The 23273-nt window shown below is 35.8% G+C and overlaps 1 protein-coding gene across 1 annotated transcript in view; it reads left to right on the top strand.

The window, feature by feature from the left end:
* SMARCA1 (SWI/SNF related, matrix associated, actin dependent regulator of chromatin, subfamily a, member 1) overlaps positions 1–23273 on the top strand; it is a 786408-nt gene that overhangs the window by 678389 nt on the left and 84746 nt on the right. The gene's annotated exons all lie outside the window — the stretch shown is intronic.

Below are 23273 nucleotides of genomic sequence, written 5' to 3'. Positions count from 1 at the left end.
TGGTTATAGCAATTTATATCCATTATCAGCAATGTGATATTTTCTGTTGCTCCTCATCTTCATTAATACTTGTTTCCTTCAGTCTTTTTAATTTTAGCTCTTCTGGTGGGTGTGTGGCAGTATTTCATTATGATTTTAATTTTAATTTCCTTGATTACAATTGAGATTGAGTACTTTTTCAAACATTTATTAGCTATTTGGATTTTTGCTTTGTGTTTGTGCATATGTGAGAATTACTTGAGTTTTGTCACTTTTGCTTTGTATATTAATGACAGTATTATTAGTGATACATTTAGATTTGTTATATTACTTATTGTTCCTATCTGTAATGATGCTCTTTGCATAAACATCTATTGTGTCTGCTGATAATAAAGCTACATCAACTTACTATTGGTTGTCATTTGAATAGTATATCTTTTCCAATCATTCTACTTTCAATAGTTTTGTATCTTTATGTTTTGGATATGTCTCTTGTACATAGCATAGATAGATAGATAGATAGATAGATAGATAGATAGATAGATAGATAGATACAGCTTATTGAGTCTTTTTCTTTTAATTGATATGTTGAATTCAATTGATATGTTGAATTCATTGACAAGTAAGTGTAAAAACTGATATATTCTGGGAAATAAACTGAGGGTTTTTGAGGGGAGGGGGATGGGGGGATGGGTTAGCCCGGTGATAGGTATTAAGGAGGACGTGTATTGCATGGAACACTCAGTATAATACACAAACAATGAATCATGGGACACTACATCAAAAACTAATGATGTACTGTATGGTGACTAACATGACATAATAAAAAAAAAACTGATATATTTGGGTTTAAATCTATTATCTTACCATGTGCTTTTTATTTGTTTTTCCTGTTCTACTTTCAATTTTCTTTCATTTTTAAACATACTTTGTGTTGATTGATTTTTTATTCTTATTTTCCCATTGGTATTTATATATTCTTTTGTTATTCTATAGGTAATTAACTTAGAAATTATAACATTCAACCTTGACTTATTTTACTGTAGTAAGAATACTTGAGATTTATCCTTTTAAAAAATTTAAGTGTACAATACATCATTGTTGACTTTAAGTACAATTTTGTGCAGCGGATTTCTAGAGATTGTTCATCTTGCTTGGCTAAAATTTTATGTCCATTGACTAGTAACTTCTCATTTATCCCTGCCTTCAGTCACTGGCAACCATTGCACTCTTTGGTTCTGTAAATTTGACTATTTTAGATACTTCATATAAGTGGAATCATGCAGTATTTACCTTTTCATGACTTCATTCTTTTACTTAGCATAAATGTCTTCAAGGTTCATGCATGTTATCACATATTATAGAATTGCCTTTTTGTTAGGTTGAATAGTATTCCATTGTGTGTATATACCACATTTTCTTTATCCTTTCATTTTTCAAGGGACATTTAGATTGTTTCCACTTCTTGGACATTTTGAATAGTGCTGTAATGAATGGGAGAGTGCAGGTATCTCTTTGAGATCCTGATTCCAATTTTAATTCTCTGAAGAAGACATACAAATGATTAACAGACACATGAAAAAATGTTCATCATCATTAGCCATCAGGGAAATTCAAATCAAAACCACATTGAGATACCACCTTACACCAGTTAGAATGGCAAAAATTGACAATGCAAGAAACAACAAATGTTGGAGAGGTTGTGGAGAAAGGGGAACCCTCTTACACTGTTGGTGGGAATGCAAGTTGGTACAGCCACTTTGGAAAACAGTGTGGAGGTTCCTCAAAAAGTTAAAAATACAGCTACCCTATGACCCAGCAATTGCACTACTGGGTATTTACCCCAAAGACATGGATGTAATGAAAAGAAGGGCCATATGCACCCCAATATTCATAGCAGCAATGTCCTCAATAGCCAAACTGTGGAAAGAGCTGAGATGCCCTTCAACAGATGAATGGATAAAGATGATGTGGTCCATATATACAATGGAATATTACTCAGCCATCAGAAAGGATGAATACCCAACTTTTACATCAACATGGATGGGACTGGAGGAGATTATGCTAAGTGAAATAAGTCAAGCAGAGAAAGTCAATTATCATGGTTTCACTTATTTGTGGAACATAAGAAATAGCATGGAGGACATTAGGAGAAGGAAGGGAAAAATGAAGGGGGGGAAATTGGAAGGAGAGATGAACCATGAGAGACTATGGACTCTGAGAAACAAACTGAGGGTTTTAGAGGGGAGGAGGGCGGGGAAATGGGTTAGCCTGGTGATGGTATTAAGGAGGACATGTACTGCATGGAGCACTGGGTGTTATACGAAAACAGTGAATCATGGATCACTATATCAAAAACTAATGATGCACCATATGATGACTAACATAACATAATAAAATAAAACAAAAAATTAATTTAAGATATTATATATTTATTTGACAGAGAGAGACAGCGAAAGAGGGAACATAAGCAGGGGGAGTGGGAAAGGGAGAAGTAGGCTTCCTGCTGAGTGGAGAGCCCAATGTGGGGCTCGATCCCAGGACCCTGGGATCCTGACCTGAACTGAAGGCAGATGCTTAACAATGGAGCCACCCAGGCACCCCCCCAAAAAATTTAATTTAAATAATTTAAATTTTAATCTTTATTAAATACCCAGAAGTAGAAATGCCAGATCATATTATAGTTCTATTTTTAATTTTTTGAGGAAACTCCCTAATGTTATCTATAGTGGATGCACCATTTTGCATTCCCAGCAACAGAGCTATACAATATAGTATTGTTAACTATAGTCACAGTGCTGTATATTAGATCCCTAAAACTTGTTCATTTTATAATTGGATGTTTTTACCCTTTGACCAACATCTCTTCATTTCCCCCATGCCTTAGCCCTTGGTAATGGCCAACCTAATCTTCATTTCTATGAGTTTGGTTTTTTCAGGTTCCATATATGTGAGATCATACAGTATTTGTCTTTATCTCTCTGATTTATTTCACTTAGCATAATGCCTTCAATGTTTATGTTGTCACAAATGGTAGGATTTACTTCTTTTTATGGCTGAATAATATTCTATTGCATGTATATGTGTGTGTATATATACCACATTTTCTTTATTCATTCATCTGTCAATGGAAACTTAGGTTGTTTCCATGTCTTGGCTATTATGAATAGTACTGCAATGAATATAGGCATGCAGATACCTCTTTGAGATAGTGATTCTGCTTCCTTTGGATATACACTCAGAACTGTGATTGATGGATCATATAGTAATTCTGTTTTTAATTTTGTGAGAAACAACTGTACTGTTCTCACAGGGGCTGTAACAATTTACATTCCTACACAGAGTACACAAGGGTTTCCTTTTCTTCCATATCCTTGCCAGCACTTGTTATCTCTTGTCTTTTTGATAACAATCTTCCTAACACCAGTGAGTTGTTATCTTATTATGGTTTTGATTTGCATTTCTCTGATGATTAGTGATGTTGAACACCACTTAGCTATCTGTTGGCCACTTGTATATCTTCTTTGGTAAAACATCAATCCATGTCCTTTTCCCATTAAAAAATGAATTATTATTATTATTATTATTATTATTATTATTATTATTAATTTTGCTATTGAGTTGTATGAGTCTCATATATTTTGGATATTAGCCCTTCATGAGATAAGTGGTTTGCAAATATTTTCTCCCATTCCATAGATTGCCTTATCATTTTATTGATTGTGTCTTTTGCTTTGCAGAAGCTTTTTAGTTTGATGTAATCCCACTTAATTTTTTAATTTTTTATTTTTGTTTTTGTTGTTTGTGTATTTGCTGACATATCCAAAAAATAAAAATAAAAACCTCATTGCTGGGACCAATGTCAAGGAGCTTCTTTACTATGTTTTCTTCTAGGATTTTTACAGTTTCTGGTCTTACATTTAGATTTTTAATACATTTCAAGTTAATATTTTTGAGTGGTGTAGATAAGGGTCCAGTTTCATTCTTTTGATTGTGAATACTCAGCATTCCCAGCACCATTTGTTGAGGAGACTATCTTTTCCCTGTTCAGTATTCTTGGCTCTCTTGTCAAAGATTTGTTGACCATATATGCATGGGTTTATTTCTGGGCTCTCTGTTTTGTTCCACTGGTCTATTTGCTTGTTTTTAGGTTAGTACCATACTCTTTGATTACTATAGCTTTGTAATATATTTTGGAATCAGGATGCTTCCAGCTTTGCTCTTTCTCAGGGTTACTTTGGCTATTCATGGTCTTGTGTAGTCCCTATGTTTTTTCTATTTCTGTGAAAAATGCCTTTGGGATTTTGATAGGGATTGCATTAAATCTGTAGATGGCTTTAGGTAGTGTGGACATTTTAACAATATTAATTCTTCTGATTCATGAACGGGGGTATCTTTCCATTTATTTGTGTCTTCTTCAATTTCTTTCATCAGTGTCTTATAGTTTTCACTGTGAATATCTTTCCCTTCCTTGGTTTAACTTATTCCTGAGTATTTTATTGATCTTTATGCTATTTTAAGTGGAATTGTTTTGCTATATTTCTTTTTCAGATTGTTGTTAGTATATAGAAACACAAATGATTTTATACTGATTTTGTATCCTGCGACTTTACTGACTTTATTAGTTCTAGCAGTTTTTTGATGACATCTTTTAGGGTTTTTTAATATATAAGATCATGTCACCTGCAAACAGAGACAATTTTACTTCTTCCTTTCTGATTTGGATGCCTTTTATTTCTTTTTCTTGCCTAATTGCTCTGGATCGGACTTCTAGTACTATGTGGAATAGGAATGGTGAGAGTAGGCACTCTTGTCTAGTTCCTGATGTTAGAGGGAATACTTTCAACATTTTACCATTGAGTACAATGCAGACTGAGAGCTTGTCATATATGGCTTTTATTATGTTGTGTTTCTTTGATACCAATTTTGTTGAGATTTTATCATGAAAAGATGTTGAATTTTGTCATATGCTTTTTCTGTATCTATTGAGATGATCATATGATTTTTCTCTTTCATTATGTTAATGTGGTATATAACACTTATTGATTTATGTTGAAATATCTTTGCACCTGAGGGATAAATACCACTTGATCATGGTGTATAATCCTGTTAATGTGTTGGTGAATTCAGTTTGCTATTTTTTGAGAAATTTTGCATCTATATTCATCAGGGATATTAGCCTGCAGTTTCATTTCCTGTAGTGTTCTTATCTGCCTTTGGTATGTGGGTAATGTTGGTGTCATAAAATAAATTTGGAAGTGTTCTTTCCTCTGCAAATTTTTGGAAGAGTTTTAAGAAGGATTGCCATTAACTTTTCTTTTTTTTAAAAATTTTATTATGTTATGTTAGTCACCATACAATACATCATTAGTTTTTGATGTGGTGATCCACGATTCATTGTTTTTGTATAACACCCAGTGCTCCATGCAGTACATGCCCTCCTTAATACCCGTCATTGGGCTAACCAATCCCCCTCTGCCCTCCCCTCTAAAACCCTGTTTGTTTCTCAGACACATTAACTTTTCTTTAAATGTTTGTTGGAATTTACCTGTGATGTCATCTGCTCCTGGCTTTTCTTTGTTGAGAGGTTTTTGATTACTTTTTCAATCTCCTTTCTTATTGTTGATCTGTTCAGATTTTCTATTTTCTATTTCTTGATGATTCAGTCTTAGTAAGTTGTATGTTTATAGGAATTTACCTATTTCTTTTAGGTTATCTAATATATTGGCATATAATTATTCATAGTAGTCTCATGATTCTTTTTATTTGTATTACTAGTTGTAATGTTTCCTCTTTTATTTCTAATTTTATTTAATGAATTTTCTCTTTTTTAAATATTTTATTTATTTATTTGACAGAGAGAGAGCACAAGTAGGCAGAGCAGCAGACAGAGGTAGAGGGAGAAGCAGGCTCCCCGCTGAGCAGAGAACCCAATGCAGGGCTTGATCCCAGGACCCTGGGATCATGACTTGAGCCAAAGGCAGATGCTTAACCTACTGACCCACCCAGGTGTCCCATGAATTTTCTCTTTTTGTTTATTAGTCTAGCTAACAGTTTGTTAATGTTTTTCTTTTCAAAAAATGAGGTCTTTGTTTCATTGATTTTTTAAATTGTTTTTCTGGTTTCTATTTTTATTTCCTCTCTGATTTTTGTTATTTCCCTCCTTCTGCTAACTTTGGGCATAGTTTATTCATCTTTTCTAGTTACTTTTTATGATTTAGGTTATTTACCTGAGATCTTTCTTTTTTCTTAATGTAGGTGTTTATCTCAATAAAATTCTCTCTTAGAACTTTTTGCTGCATCCCATAAGTTTTGATATGTTGTGTTTCCATATTTGTTTCATGATATTTGGTGATTTCTGTTTTGATTTCTTCTTCTTTTTTTAAAGATTTATTTATTTATTTTAGAGAGAGAGAGAAAGAGAGAGCATGCTCAGGAGTGGGGGCAGGAGCAGAGAGAGAGGGAGAAGGAGAGAAGCAGACTCCATGCTGAGCATGGAACCTGATGTGGGGCTTGATTCCAGGACCCTGAGATTGTGACCTAAGCCAAAATCAAGAGTCAGAGGCTTAACCGACTGAGCCACCCAGGTACCTCTTGGTTTCTTCTTTTATCCATTTCTTGTTTAGATCTGCATTGTTTAATTTCCACCTATTTGTGAATTTTCCAGTTTTCCTCCTGTTACCGATTTCTAGTTTCATACCCTTGTAGTCAGAAGAGATACTTGGTATGATTTCAGTATTCTTAAATTTGCTGAGACTTGTTATATGATTGAACATATGTTCTATCTTGGGGGATGTTTCATGTGTATTTGAGAAGAATGTGTATTCTATTGCTGTTGTATGGAACGTTCTGCAGATGTCTGTTTTGCTTATTTGGTCTAAAGTGTAGTTCTAGTCCAATATTTTTTAATTGATTTTCTTTCTGGATGATCTAGCCAGTGTTGTAGATGAGGTATTGAAGTCCCATACTATTATTATATTGTTGTCTATTTCTGTATAATTTACTTAATGTCTTTAGGGGCTCCAATTTGGATGTATGTATATTTTCAATTGTTATATTCTCTTGATTAATTGACATCTTTATCATTATATAATGACCTTCTTTTTCTCTTACATTTTTTACTTAAAGTCTATTTTGTCCCATAAGAATAGTTATCCTCATTCTCTTTTGGTTTCCATTTGCATGGAATACATTTTCCATCACTTCATTTGGAGCCTATATATGTCCTTAAAGTTGAAGTTAGTTTCTTATAGGCAGCACTTAGTTGGATCTTGTTTTTTTGTTTTGTTTTGTTTTTTCCTTAATCCATTCAGCCATGCCTTTTGACAGGAGAATTTATTCTATTTACATTTAAAGTAATTACTGACATGTAAGAACTTACTAATACTATTTTATTAATTGTTTTCTAGCTATTTTATAGTTCCTTTGTCCCTCTCTTGCTTGCTTTCTTTGTGAATTGATGATTTTCCATAGCAGTGTGCTTTTATTCCCTTCTTTTTTCTTTGTTGTATCTACTATAGGTTTTTGCTTTGAGGTTGCCATGAGGCTTACAAACATAAAATATCTTATACATATAACTGAGCTAATAACAACTTCAGTTGCATTAAATAAACCTTACCCTTTTACTCCCCCGTCAACATTTTATGTTTTTGATGCCACAGTTCACATTTTTTTATATTGTATACCCATTAACACATTATTTTACCTGTACTTGTTTTTAATACTTTTGTCCTATAATCTTTATACTAGAATTAAGTGATTAACACACACCATAGTACAGTATTGGAATATTCTGAATTTCATTTTATACTAATCTTTACCAATGTGTTTTATATTTTTATATTTTTCATGTTACTATTTATTGTCCTTTCATTTCAGCTTGAAAAACTCTTGTTAGCATTTCTTATAAGGCAGGTGTTGAACTCTGTCAGCTTTTGTTTGAGAAATTCTTTATCTCACCTTTATTTCTGGACAATTTTGCTAGGTAAATTATTTTTGATTGGCAGCTTCAACACTTCAAATATATCAAAGCAGTCTCTCCTACCCTGGAGATTTCTGCTGAGAAATCCACCAATAGCCTTATGGAGGTTTCCTTGTATTTGAGGAATTTTTTTCTCTTGCTGCCTTTAAAATTCTCTTTGTCTTTGTTTTTAGCTGGTTTCATTGGAATGTGTCTTGGAGATCTTTTTGATTTGAAACTTTTTGGTATCCTTTTGGCTTAATGCATTTAGATATTCAAATCTTCCCAGATTTTGGAAGTTTTCAGCCATTATTTCTTATTTTATTTTATTTTATTTTATTTCATTTTATTTTATTATGTTATGTTAATCACCATATATTACATCATTACTTCTTGATGTAGTGTTCCATGATTCAGTGTTTGCGTGTAACACTGAGTGCTTCATGCAGTATGTGCCCTCTTTAATACCCATCACCAGGCTAACCCATCCCCCACCCCTCTCCCTTCTAGAACCCTCAGTTTTTTTCTCAGAGTCCATAGTCTCTCATGGTTCATCTCCCCCACTGATTTCCCCCCCTTCAACAACAACGTGGATGGAACTGGAGAGTATTATGCTGAGCAAAATAAGTCAATCAGAGAAAGACATGTATCATATGACCTCACTGATATGAGGAATTCTTTTTTTTTTTAAAGATTTTATTCATTTATTTGAGAGAGAGAGTGAGAGAGAGAAAGAGCACAAGAGGGGGGAGCAGGAGAGGGAGAAGCAGACTCCCTGCTGAGCAGGGAGCCCAATGTGGGACTTGATCCAGGGACTCCAGGATCATGACCTGAGCCGAAGGCAGTCGCTTAACCAACTGAGCCACCCAGGTGCCCGATATGAGGAATTCTTAATCTCAGGAAACAAACTGAGGGTTGCTGGAGTGGTGGGGGGTGGGAGGGATGGGGTGGCTGGGTGATAGACATTGGGGAGGGTATGTGCTATGGTGAGCACTGTGAATTGTGTAGGAAAGGAGCCATTATTTCTTTGAATGTGCTTTTCCTCTTTCTTCCCTCTCTTCTCTTTCTGAGACTCCAATAAAGCATAGATTGTTTATTTTAATGGTATCTCATAATTCATGTAAGCTTTCTTCAGCCTTTTTCATTCTTTTTTCTCCTCTGATAGAATAACGTCGAATGTCCTGTCTTGAACTTCATCGAATCTTTTTTTGCTTGATCCATCTTTTTTATTTTTCTTTATGGGATTTAGCTTTCACATGTGTTAGCTTTTCTTGTGTATTCTTTATATCTTTTCTCTTATTTGCTTTCCATTTTATCTTTCAATTTGTCTCATCCTGGAAAGGGTTTTTTATGGTAATGTTTTTCATTTCATTAGTTTCTTTTCATCTGTTAAGCTCATACATTGCATCATCCCTGAATTTGGTTATTGAACTACTCAGTTCTAGAATTTCTATTTGATTTTTTCAAGCTTGCATTGTTTTTTAAAAATAATTTATTTTTGACAAAGAAAATTTTCATATACTTGGTGTACAATGTGATGTTTTAATATATGTATACATTGTAAAATAATTACCACAATCAAACTAATTAACAAATCCATCATCTCCCATAGTTGTCATTTTTTGTGGTGGGAACACTTGAGAGCTACTCTCTTAGCAAATTTAATGGTAACAGAAATTAGAATGGTGGTTACCAGAGGCTGGTGGATGGGGGAAAAATGGAAGAAATTGATTAAAGGGTTCAGACTTTCATTTGTAAGATGAAGTTCTAGAGATCTAATGTACAATATGATGACTATAGTTAATAATAATGTTGCTAGATGGGTGATGGGTATTAAGGAGGCCACTTGTTATGATGAGCACTGGGTGTTGTATGTAAGTGATGAGTCATTGAATTCTACTCCAGAAACCAATATTGCACTGTACATTGGGTAATTTAAATAAAAAATAATAATGTTGTATACATTTTATAATATCAAGTTCCTTGCTAAAATTTCAATTTGAGTGTTTATTCACATGAGAATATTAAGCATATTTGTGTTATACCTTTTAAACTTATGTTCTATAAGTTTTGTGGATTTCCTCTTCTACCTTTTGTTTGTGCTGTTTTTCTCTCACATTATAATGTCTCTTTTGTGCCTGGTTATCTTTGATAGTTTGCTGGACATTGTATTTCTTAATAAACATTTTTTCAAAAATTTTAGAATAGATTTTAACTTTATGGAGAAATTACAAAGATAACATAGAGTGTTCCTCTATAGCCCATATCCACTATCACCTGTTGTTAATATTTTTTTGAATATGACACACCTGTCACAATTAATGAATCAATATTGATACATTATTATTAACTAATGTCCATACTTTATCCAGTTTTCTTTGTTGTTACCTAATTTCCTTTATCTATTCCAGCACCCTATCTAGGGTAACATGTTATATTTACTTGTAATATATCCTTAGGCTCTTGGCTGTGACAGTTTCTCAGACTTTCCTTTCTTTTACAACCCTGACAATTTTGAGTATTACTGGTCAGGTATTTTGTAGAATGCTCATAAGTTCAGATTTGTCTGTGTTATGCTATCATGCAGTTTAGATGTAATTACCATAAAAATATCACACTAATTTTAGGTAAGAAATGATTCTTCGAACAGCTATTATATGAATGAAAACAAGTCCATCACAAAGAATTAGTACAGTTTGTCTGAAAGGGTCAAATTGTGAATAGAGGATGGTGATTTTCAATGGTTATTTTTGGGGGGCTCAATAGTTTATTGGACCTTTTACTAAATGATACAAATATTCCTTAAAGGTGAACCTTAGGTCTTCACTTAAGGTATAACATTTACTAAGGGGGTCAGTGGCTAAAGTTCATTTCGTTTGATCAAACTGAGATCTAGATATTTGAAAAACAACACATAAAATTATCATAAAATTGGAAGTAAAAATCACAATATACATGATATTTAAGTAACAATGGTTTTGTGTTACATCTGTGGATAGTGCCATCATTAACTGCTTCTTCAATTGGAAGAACTATTTTGAAACAATATATAGTCAAATCTAAGTGCATTCAATAATAATAGCATTATGACTAAAATTAGAATTATGGATAACTGAAAGATATTCAGTATTTTTTTTGGAAAGCCAGTATGTTTTGTATTGAATCTGTAGGTGATAATAACTCTCTTTTAGCTCAAGCTTGCATTTTCCAACTAATTCTTGACCTAGGACCATTCCTTGCATCACTTGGGATGACCATTTTCAAAACACTCGGACAACATTAAACTCTTTTAAACTTCAGCCTCTGTTAAAGGAGTTAACCTGAGGGAAAAAGACCCCCTCCTAAGCTTTCAAAATTATTTATATTAGAAAAGGAATAAACAGCTCACAATCATGAGTGTCAGGATCAAGGCTTCCTGAGGTCACCAAAGTAAGTGATGCCAACATTTAGTGAAAGGGAAAGGGAAATCCCATATAAATGAGAATGGAAGATGGTATAGAAAATGAGCAGCTAAGGCAAAAAGGAGAAATTGCAGAAATGAGTGAAGGTGAATTCGTTGTAGGCATTTCACATGTCAGAAAGAAGGCAAAGAAATGGTGAGGTGATTATAGGCCAGCTTCTCAGAAAAGGAGTTTCTCATAAAAGAGGATAATGGCATATGAAATTGGTGAGGGGAATTGCAAAGGAAGAAAGTGGCAATATGGTATCAACAAAGCACCAAGTTAAAACTTAGGAAAACAAGAGATGACAAACTGAGGGGCAAACTACCATCTGACTGTGATGGGATCAACCAGGGTCTCTCAAGCATTTTCCTGCTGTGCCTCAGCTCATTGTGACCCTCAGGAGGAATAGTGACTGTTCCATGACACAGTCAGTGTCCTGATTTTTTTTTCCATTACATAGATTGTGACTAAAAACCTATGTTTTCTAAGGACTGGTTCTAATTTATCAAAGATAAGCAATGCTAGGTAAATGACAGCTCCTATAAAGACACAGTAGAATTTTATATTTACCACAGTAAAAGCAGATACAGATTTTTTAAAATGCACATTAGAGAACATGGAAGAGAATTCAGAGATGCTGTGTAACAATACAGCATTAACTGAATGGAGTTCTTAAGCTGCTAGCTGTTAAAATTTTGGGGATCATGAACACTGGATTGTTAAAAATAAGGTATTTGGTAGTGTTGGTAGTTATAATCAAGCTGGTTAATGAATCCTTATCTCTCCATGCTGTTACTATATATGTCCTATTTCATGAACCATCAACTTCTACTCTTCACCTTTTATGTCCTTATCAATCAGGAGTTAGTCAGCAATTTTCATGGGACTCTTTAAAAAGCATCATTGTATTAATCACCTTCATTTCACAGCTTTATATTTGGTCAGACACTTTCCTATCCCTTATCTCATTTGATCCTCAGCATAATCCAGAGAAGTATGTTTGACAGAGACTATTTTTCATTGTTTAAATGTAGGCTCAGAAAAAAATTCAGTGACTTATGTAAACTTGTATAACTAGTGAGTGGCCGCAATTGGACTATACCCCATGTCTCCTGACATCTAGTTCTCTGCTCTTCCGGCTGCACCATGCTTTCATTTTTAAAGTTCTTGCTACTTTGATTCTTCATTTATTATATTTCTTTCCTCTCGTCCTCTTTATATTTTATCTATTGCTAAGACAGAAACCAAAGCCATATTAGAGATTGGTCCCTCTAAATAACATGGAAATCCCTTGTGAGGTGAGGTTGCTAAGTTCAAAACTGAATTTATGGCTAGATAGAAGGGATAAATTACACTATTTACATGCATTCATACCTGTATTTATGGATTCCTGATCTCTTGAACTCTACTCTTTCCTCCCTTCTCCTTGCTGTTCTGTGTGTATTTGTGTGTACAGAAGAGAAGAGACAGTTCGAGAGAGGAAGAAGACTGACTTATTACTGTAGATGATTAGGGGATTTTGGATTTCATCTCTGTGAGAGTTAGGTAGCTTAAAGATTGTTACCTACCATGCATTAATTGCCTACTATGTGTCAAAAGCTGTATCAGGTTTTTATATATAAAGAACAGTGTGATATCCTAGTTGCAAGGGCCATTCTCCATCCTAGTATTACTCTGACATTTAAGTAACTTCTTTGAAAAGTAGGCTATACTCTTTTTATTCATAATCTCTGCAAGAGGTACATCTTTAACAACTAAGCAATCTGGATTTTTCTTTAGTTATATCTATTTGCTTGCTTGTTGTCTGAAACCAGTACTATGCAGAGGGCTGGGCCTGGGTAGATCAGTGCACATTCCACAAAGCCTGAAGATGGTTTCCTTTCCAACTGTAGGAGAAAATGTTTTTATGTCATTGCCAAAGACATGGAACTTGATTCTTTTATTTTTCCCTTGAGTAATTAATGCCAGGCTTGATGGCAGATCTGGGTGACACATCTCCTTGGAAATCCAGGACAGAATGGAGACCCTGAGTATTTCACAGACCTTTTAATAGCAGAGAGTAACACTGAAAGGGAGATAGGAAGGTAGAGAAGACACATTTTGATTCCATATAATTTTTTTAGAGTCAGTCTTAACTAGAAAAAGTGTAGTACCTTAATTACAGGAGGTGTGAAGAGGATTTCCAAATTCGGGAGAGCTAGAATTCCTTCCATAGCCATAAGTAGTGTATGCTTAGAATCTAACAGGATGAGGCAACATAAAAGTGATGGTCCTACCTTGTATGATATATGACCATATATAAATAGTTTGATTTAATTAAAAATACTAAAGTTGGTATAACCAAATGAATGATACTGTCATTTACATGAATTCCTTGCAGTACTAAATCTTGTTATAATGAGGCTGTCAGAGTTCTCAACATTGTCGAAACTCAGCCTTGGGAATTGTCTTCTGACACTGTGACTCAACTTTTTAAATCTCCTTTGTGACAAGGCTTTATTCTTTAAGGATATATTTAAATATTATACATAAATAAAAGCCATTTAAATGCAAACCTTATGAATAATATGTCTGATTAAACTGAATAAATGCCACTTATGAGTCAACAAAACACTACTTGTGTGCTTATAAAATGGTGCTGAAATCTTTTTACTAGGCATATTTTTTTTTGAAGATTTTATTTATTTATTTGAGAGAGAGAATGAGAGAGAGCATGAGAGGGAAGAGGGTCAGAGGGAGAAGCAGACTCCCTGCTGAGCAGGGAGCCCAATGCGGGACTCGATGCAGGGACTCCAGGATCATGACCTGAGCCGAAGGCAGTCGCCTAACCAACTGAGCCACCCAGGCGCCCTTTACTAGGCATATTTTTAAAACAGCACTTTGAATGGCATTTTTGCAACAAGCTACAGCCTCCCAGTCTGATCACTGTGAAAAGGAAACCATTCCTATTAGAGAAAATTGGTCTTAGTATATCATGGCCAGACTCTGCTTAGCCTCCCTTTAAGTTCTTACATTGTAAATTATCCATAATAATGCTGTTTGGCTTTCCCCATTTCTCATTTCTTTCCTTCGTATCAGTAAGCATGCATTTTCAGCTATGAGTTTTTCTAAGGGAAGCTTAACAGAAAGAATAATCAAATTAACATATTTTCATTTGAACTTAAAACAATTCTAGACTATGGCAGTGTTTTCCAACTGCTGGTCTTGAATCCTCATGTTGGCCAATGTGTTCTAGTTAAGTATCCATTTTGTTAAAGGCAAAAACAACTGGCATCTGTCTCAATATCTAATTAACAAAAACAACAAATTTTAGTTTAAAACATTTCCCCTTAATACAGTTCAGTTTGAGAGGTATCTAGCATACACTGAAAGAACATGTCTGTTGATAAGAAATAATCAGATGGGTATGCTCAAGTCCTAGTTTCTCTGTTGGCTATCATTCAGCTCAAATACTACAAATTTCCAAGATGGTTACTATTGTTATTCATATAGTTACAAAAATTTATACACTTAATAAAATATTAATTTGAGGCAGGAAGCAACAAAAACACCAATGTTAATATTTAACATGTCAGAAAGAATGAAAAAATAATAATACATGTCTCTTAAGATGCTTTTTTTCCGGGGCACCGGGGTGGCTCAGTCGTTAAGCGTCTGCCTTCGGCTCAGGTCATGATCCCAGGGTCCTGGGATCAAGCCCCACATCGGGCTCCCTGCTCGGCAGGAAGCCTGCTTCTCCCTCTCCCTCTCCCCCTACTTGTGTTCCCTCTTTCGCTGTGTCTCTCTCTGTCAAATAAATAAAATCTTTAAAAAAAAATGATGCTTTTTTTCCCCTAGATTCATAAATTGCCCACATATGATCAAATTCTTGTTCAGTATATATATATAATATATACACATTTTTATGTTATGTTAATCACCATACATTATATCATTAGTTTTTGATGTAGTGTTCCATGATTCATTGTTTGCATATAACACCCAGTGATCCACTCAGTACGTGCCCTCTTTAATACCCATTACCAGGCTAACCCATCCCCCCACCCACCTCTCCTCTAGAAGCCTCAGTTTGTTTCTCAGAGTCCATAGTCTCTCATGGTTCGTCTCTCCCTCTGATTTTCCCCCCTTCATTTTTCCCTTCCTGCTATCTTCTTCTTCTTCTTTTTTAAACATATAATGTATTATTTGTTTCGGAGATATACATCTGTGATTCAACAGTCTTACACAGTTGACAGTGCTCACAATAGCACATACCCTCCCCAATGTCTATCACCCAGCCACCCCATCCCTCCCATCCCCCACCACTCCAGCAACCCTCACTTTGTTTCTTGAGATTAAGAATTCCTCATATCATTGAGGTCATATGATACATGTCTGTCTCTGACTCACTTATTTCGCTCAGCATAATACCCTCTAGTTCCATCCACGTCGTTGCAAATGGCAAGATTTGATTCCTTTTGATGGCTGCATAATATTCCATTGTATATATATACCATTTCTTCTTTATCCATTCATCTGTCGATGGACATCTTGGCTCTTTCCATTGTTTGGCTATTGTGGACATTGCTGCTATAAATATCGGGGTGCACATACCCCTTCGGATCCATCCCTACATTTGTATCTTGGGGTAAATACCCAGTAGAGCAGTTGCTGGGCCATATGGCAGCTCTATCTTCAACTTTTTGAGGAACCTCCACGCTGCTTTCGAGAGTGGCTGCACCAGCTTGCATTCCCAACAACAGTTTAGGAGGGTTCCCCTTCGCATCCTTGCCAACATCTGTCGTTTCTTTTCTAGTTCCATACAATTTTTAGGATTATTTGTTCCATTTCTTTGAAAAAAGTGGATGGTATTTTGATGGGGATTGCATTGAATGTGTAGATTGCTCTAGGTAGCATTGACATCTTCACAATATTTGTTCTTCCAATCCATGAGCATGGAACATGTTTCCATTTCTTTGTGTCTTCCTCAATTTCCTTCATGAGTATTTTATAGTTTTCTTAGTACAGATTCTTTGCCTCTTTGGTTAGATTTATTCCTAGGTATCTTATGGTTTTGGGTGCAATTGTAGATGGGATCGACTCCTTAATTTCTCTTTCTTCTGTCTTGTTGTTGGTGTATAGGAATGCCACGGATTTCTGTGCATTGATTTTATATCCTGCCAGTTTACTGAATTCTTGTATGAGTTCTGGCAGTTTTGGGGTGGACTCTTTTGGGTTTTCCACAGAAAGTATCATATTATCTGCAAAGAGTGAGAGTTTGACTTCTTCTTTGCCGATTTGGATGCCTTTTATTTCTTTTTGTTGTCTGATTGCTGTGACTAGGACTTGTAGTACTATGTCGAATAGCAGTGGTGATAGTGGATATCCCTGCCGTGTTCCTGACCTTAGGGGGAAAGCTCTCAGTTTTTCCCCATTGAGAATGATATTCGCTGTGGGTTTTTCATAGATGGCTTTTATGATATTGAGGTATGTACCCTCTATCCCTATACTGTGAAGGGTTTAATCAAGAAAGGATGCTGTACTTTGTCAAATGCTATTTCTGCATCTATTGAGAGGATCATATGATTCTTGTTCTTTCTTTTATTAATGTATTGTGTCATATTGATTGATTTGTGGTTGTTGAACCAACGTTGCAGCCCAGGGATAAATCCCGCTTGGTCGTGGTGAATAATCCTTTTAATGTACTGTTGGATCCTATTGGCTAGTATTTGGGTGAGAATTTTGGCATCCATGTTCATCAAGGATATTGGTCTGTAATTCTCCTTTTTGATGGGGTCTTTGTCTGGTTTGGGATCAAGGTAATGCTGGCCTCATAAAATGAGTTTGGAAGTTTTCCTTCCATTTCTATTTTTGGAATAGTTTCAGAAGAATAGGTATTAATTCTTTAAATGTTTGGTAGAATTCCCCTGGGAAGCCATCTGGCCCTGGGCTTTTGTTTGTTGGGAGATTTTTGATGACTGCTTCAATTTCCTTAGTGGTTATAGGTCTGTTCAGGTTTTCTATTTCTTCCTGGTTCAGTTTTGGAAGTTGATATATCTCTAGGAATGCATCCATTTCTTCCAGATTATCTAATTTGCTGCCATAGATTTGCTCATAATATGTTCTTATAATTGTTTGTATTTCTTTGGTGTTGGTTGTGATCTCTCCTCTTTCATTCATGATTATATTTATTTGGGTCCTTTCTCTTTTCTTTTTGATAAGTCTGGCCAGGGGTTCATCAATCTTGTTAATTCTTTTAAAGAACCAGCTCCTAGTTTTGTTGATCTGTTCTACTGTTCTTTTGGTTTCTCTCTCATTGATTTCTGCTCTGACCTTTATTATTTCTCTTCTCCTGCTGGGTTTAGGCTTTATTTGCTGTTCTTTCTCCAGCTCCTTTAGGTGTAGAGTTAGGTTGTGTATTTGAGACCTTTCTTGTTTCTTGAGAAAGTCTTGTATTGCTATATACTTTCCTCTTAGGACTGCCTTTGCTGCATCCCAAAGATTTTGAACAGTTGTGTTTTCATTATCATTGGTTTCCATGGATTTTTTTAATTCTTCCTGAATTTCCTAGTTGACCCATTCATTCTTTAGTAGGATGCTCTTTAGCCTCCGTGTATTTGAGTTCTGTCCAACACTCCTCTTGTTATTGATTTCTAGTTTCAAAGCATTGTGGTCTGAAAATAGGCAGGGGATGATCCCAATCTTTTGGTACTGGTTGAGACCTGATTTATGACCTAGGATGTGATCTATTCTGGAGAATGTTCCATGAGCACTAGAGAAGAATGTGTATTCTGTTGCTTTGGGATGGAATGTTCTGAATATATCTGTGAAGGCCATTTGGTCCAGTGTGTCGTTTAAAGTCTTTATTTCCTTTTGATCTTTTGCTTAGATGATCCGTCCATTTCAGTGAGGGGGGTGTTAAAGTACCCCACTATTATTGTATTGTTGTCGATGTGTTTCTTTGCTCTTGTTATTAATTGGCTTATATAATTGGCTGCTCCCATGTTAGGGGTATAGATATTTACAACTGTTAGGTCTTCTTGTTGGATAGACCCTTTAAGTAGGATATACTGTCCTTCCTCATCTCTTATTATAGTCTTTGGTTTAAAATCTAATTTGTCTGATATAAGAATTGCCACCCCAGCTTTCTTTTGGTGTCCATTAGCATGGTAAATGGTTTTCCATCCCCTCACTTTCAATCTGGGGGTGTCTTTGGGTCTAAAATGAGTCTCTTGCAGACAGCAAGACTCATTATCGATGGGTCTTGTTTTTTTTTTTTTATCCGATCTGATAGCCTGTGTCTTTTGAATGGGGCATTGAGCCCATTTACATTCAGGGTAACTATTGAAAGATATGAATTTAGTGCCATTGTATTGCCTGTAAGGTGACTGTTACTGTATACTGTCTGTGTTCTTTTCTGTTCTATGTTACTTTTAGGCTCTCTCTTTGCTTAGAGTACCCCTTTCAATATTTCTTATAGGGTTGGTTTCCTGTTTGCAAATTCCTTTCCTTTTTGTTTGTCCTGGAAGATTTTTATCTCTCCTTCTATATTTAATGACAGCCTAGCTGGATATTGTATTTGGCTGCATATTTTTCTCATTTAGTGCTCTGAATATATCCTGCCAGTCCTTTCTGGCCTGCCAGGTCTCTGTGGATAGGTCTGTTGCCAATCTAATGTTTCTACCATTGAAGGTCACAAATCTCTTCTCCCGAGCTGCTTTCAGGATTTTCTCTTTGTCTCTGAGACTTGTAAGTTTTACTATTAGATGTCGGGGTGTTGATCTATTTTTATTGATTTTGAGGGGATTTCTCTGTGCCTCCTGGATTTTCATACCTGTTTCCTTCCCCAAGTTAGGGAAGTTCTGTGCTATAATTTGCTCGAATATACCTTCTGCCCCCCTCTCTCTTTCTTCTTCTTCTGGGATCCCAATTATTCTAATATTGTTTCATCTTTTGTATCACTTATCTCTCGAATTCTGCCCTTGTGATCCAGTAGTTTATCTCTCTTTTTCTCAGCTTCTCTGTTTTCCATCATTTGGTCTTCTATATCACTAATTCTCTCTTCTGCCTCGCTTATCCTAGCAGTTAGAGCCTCCATTTTTGATTGCACCTCATTAATAGCCTTTTTGATTTTGACTTGGTTAGATTTTAGTTCTTTTATTTCTGCAGAAAGGGTTTCTCTAATATCTTCCATTCTTTTTTCAAGCCCAGCTAGTATCTTTAAAATCGTCATTCTGAACTCTAGTTCTGACATCTACTAATGTCTGTATTGATTAGGTCCCTGGCAGTCAGTACTGCCTCTTGTTCTTTTTCTTGAGGTGATTTTTTCTGTCTTGTCATTTTGTCCAGAGGAGAATAGATGAATGAGAGAACAAAATGCTAACAGGGTAACAACAACTCCAGAAAAATATACACCAGACAAGTCAGAAGAGACCCGAAACCTGGGGAAAAGAAAGGGAAAGAAAAGGAAAAAAAAAAAAAAGAAAAAGATAAAGATAAAAACAAACAAACAAAAATCAGAATATGATCAAATATGATCAGGCTGGTGCATAGGTTAGTGCCACACACTAGATTTTGGGCATATTTTGGTCTGTTAGAAGAAAGTGCCTCCCAAAATTTTAAAGAAAGAAAAACTTATATATATACAAAAATAAGGGTAAATACGATGAAGGGCTGGAATATGGCTTGAAGATGAAAATTATAAAAGATTTTATAAAAGGAATTGATAAGAAGTTGTTTGAAAAAAGAAAGAAGAGGATTTAAAAAAAAAGAGGGAGAGAATGTGATCAGGCAGGAGACTAGAACAAAGCCATACATTAGAGATTTAGGGTACATTTTGTTCTGTTAGAAGAAACTGTATCCCAAAATTTTAAAGAGAAAACAACTTATATATATGTACCAAAAATAAGGTCAACTACTATGAAGGGATAGAATATGACTTTAAAAATGAACAATAATAGAGATTAAAAAAATAATAATAATTAAAAAAAATTAACTTTGAAAGACTAAAAAATCATGGGAAAAAAGCCATGAATTCTATGTGCAGTATTCCCCTACCACTGGAGTTCTGCCATTGATAGGTAAACTTGGTCTTGGCTGGTTGTTCTTGCTGATCTTCTGGGGGAGGGGCCTGTTGCAGTGGTTATCAGGTGTCTTTGCTGGAGGCGGAATTGCCCGCCCCTGTTGGGGGTGGGCCAAATAATCTGCTGGGGTTTGCTCTCAGGAGCTTTTGTTCCCTGCAAGCTTTCTGTACAGCTTTGGAGGACGAGAGTGAGAATGGTGGCCTCCCAATCTCCGCCCTGGAGGAGCCATGAACATGGGGCCCCACTCCTCAGTGCACCCCCAGAGAAAAGCAGTCAGTCATTCCCATCTCCCTGGTCTCCGGCCGCACTCCTGCCCACCTGGCCTGTGACCGAGCATTTCTATCTCTGGCACCTGACCCTGTGTGGAGTCTTCAAGCCCAGCAGATCCCCGCGGTGCACTCCCATGCCACTCCTCCCAGGAGCAGAAGGTGAATCTCCCCAGATCTGCTGCTTGTTGGGTCCCTGCTGGAAGAGCAGTGGCCTGACTGTGCCGTGGATCACAGTTTATGGCAATCTTGAGCTGAGAGCCCACGCCTTGGCTCCGTCTCTGCAGCCGGCTTTCCCGCTCTGGTACCTGGGAGCTCTGCCGCACTTAGGCATCCCGGGTCTTTCTGTGACCCCGAGGGTTCTGAGACCTGTCCCGCGAGGGTTCCACCCCCCGCTTAGCCACTAGAGCGACATCCCTCAGTGGAGCAGACTTCCAAAAGTTCCGATTTTGTGCTCTGCTGCTTTATCACTTTCTGGTAGCAGCCGATGGAGGCCCCCTCCCCCACTGTCTATCTTCCCAAATACCACCTCGGATTCACTTCTCCGCACATCCTACCTTCCAGAAGGTGGTCGCTTTTCTGTTCATAGAGTTGCCGCTATTCTTTTCTTTGATCTCCTGTTGATTTCATAGGTGTTCAGAATGGTTAGATCCCTGTCTAGCTGAATTCCTGGGACCAGACGACATCCAGGGCTCCTACTCCTCTGCCATTCTCAATATATATATATTATATATATATATAATTATTATATATATAATATATATATTATGTATATATATATAAATTATATATATATATAATTTATTTATTTGAGAGAGAGAGTGCATGTGAGAGTGCACAGTGGGGAGGGGCAGTGGGGGAGGGAGTGAGAAACTCAAGCAGACTCCCTGCTGAGTGTGGAGCCAGTCATGGGGATTGATCTCATGACCCTGAGCCAAAACCAAATGTTGGATGCTTAACTGACTGTGCCACCTAGGTGCTCCTCTTGTTCAGTATATTATAAGCTTTTGAAAGGCAGACTAATGTTATAATGAAGAAATAGAATACTAATGATATCCATTTTTTCTTTCCTTTTTTTGAGGATGAAGACCACATGCACAGTAAATTATGTGGGAGAGAAAAGGTAGTGAATAAAATACCAAAACCTTCTTTCTTAAGTTGTGATTTAGAAAAAGAGCAAGAAATTATAAAAATAAAGCAATTCTATCTTTAAATGCAAAATGCAAGAATTAAAAAAAGTCAGTTGTTTATTTTTGATGCTATAACATTTAGCAACATTTCAACTTTCCTTTATATAAACATTTGATTCTCAAACCAAAAATGGCATATCATTTAGGAATTTATAGGTTGACATTATGCTAATATTACATAAAGTAAATTATCATTCCTTATTAAATTATGATTATAATTAAACATTATGTTACAAATAAATTTCATGTTAATATATATAAAAATATACTGATCAAAATAGAGGTTTTTTTTTTGCCTAAAATGTTTTCCTTATTACTTCATAGAAACAACAACAAAAATATTTTTTAAGTATTTTCTGAATGATTTCTTAGGTCAAAAAAGGGGGAAAATAGTTTTCTAAAAGAAATTACATAAGAAATTAGTCTGACAAATTGTTTTATTTATGCATTTGGTGGCTGGTATGTTTTATGTAATTGAAGTAATTGTTCTGAGATCGATGAGGCTTCATTTTCTGATTTGAGTCTCTTTTTTTACATTTATTTATTTTTGGGGTTCCTGGGTGGCACAGTCAGTTAAGTGTCTGACTCTTGGTTTTGGCTCAGGTTGTGTTCTCAGGGCCCTGAGACTGAGCCCTGTGTTGGACTCTGTGCTCAGCGGGGAGTCTGCTTGGGATTCTCTCTCTCATTCTCCCTCTGCCCCTCTCCATTATGCTCTCTCTCTCTCAAATAAATAAATAAATCTTTAAAAAAAATAAAGTTTATTTTTAAGTAATCGCTACACCCAATGTGGGGCTTAAACTCATGACCTCAAGATCAAGAGTCACATGTTCTTCCGACTGAGCTAACCAGGTGCCCCTGAATTTGAGTCTTTTATCAAGGAATCAACATCTGGATTTTTTCCCTGTTCCCAAAATGAAATAGAATGGGAGTGGACACCTAGCTTCCTGGACAGAACAGACTGACAAGATCTTTTTCCTATGAGAAAGGGAAAGCTGTCGGGTAATAGGGTTGATGTCTGTCGAATAATGAAATTGTTGGAAAGGGGAATCAAGAAATGTTTTGAGACTCCTAGATGCTTAGACCTCAGTGGGCTCCTCTTGACTCTTGAAAGGTCATTTTAGGATAAATGAAAGGCAAACCTTTGCACAGCAAGGGGCAAACTTAAAGAACTCATTACACTGACATGTGAGTAAGTCAGGGAACAAAATCTCAAAAAAGACTTAGATAAACATTTCAATGATAGATCTAGAATAACTGAGGAAAACGATGTTTCTCACTACTATAAATTTTTATTAATTCATAATATACTTTATTTCATTGCATTGTGTGTATTAAGATGCTTACATTTCTTGTGGTCATGATTAATTTAAATA

The sequence above is a fragment of the Mirounga angustirostris genome, unplaced genomic scaffold (genome assembly GCF_029215605.1).
Source record: "Mirounga angustirostris isolate CCGP_5_RB_7025 unplaced genomic scaffold, mMirAng1.0.hap1 SCAF_11, whole genome shotgun sequence".
NCBI lineage: Eukaryota > Metazoa > Chordata > Mammalia > Carnivora > Phocidae > Mirounga > Mirounga angustirostris.
Note: the sequence above shows the minus strand (reverse complement) of the source record. Positions and strands in the feature narration are given on the sequence as shown.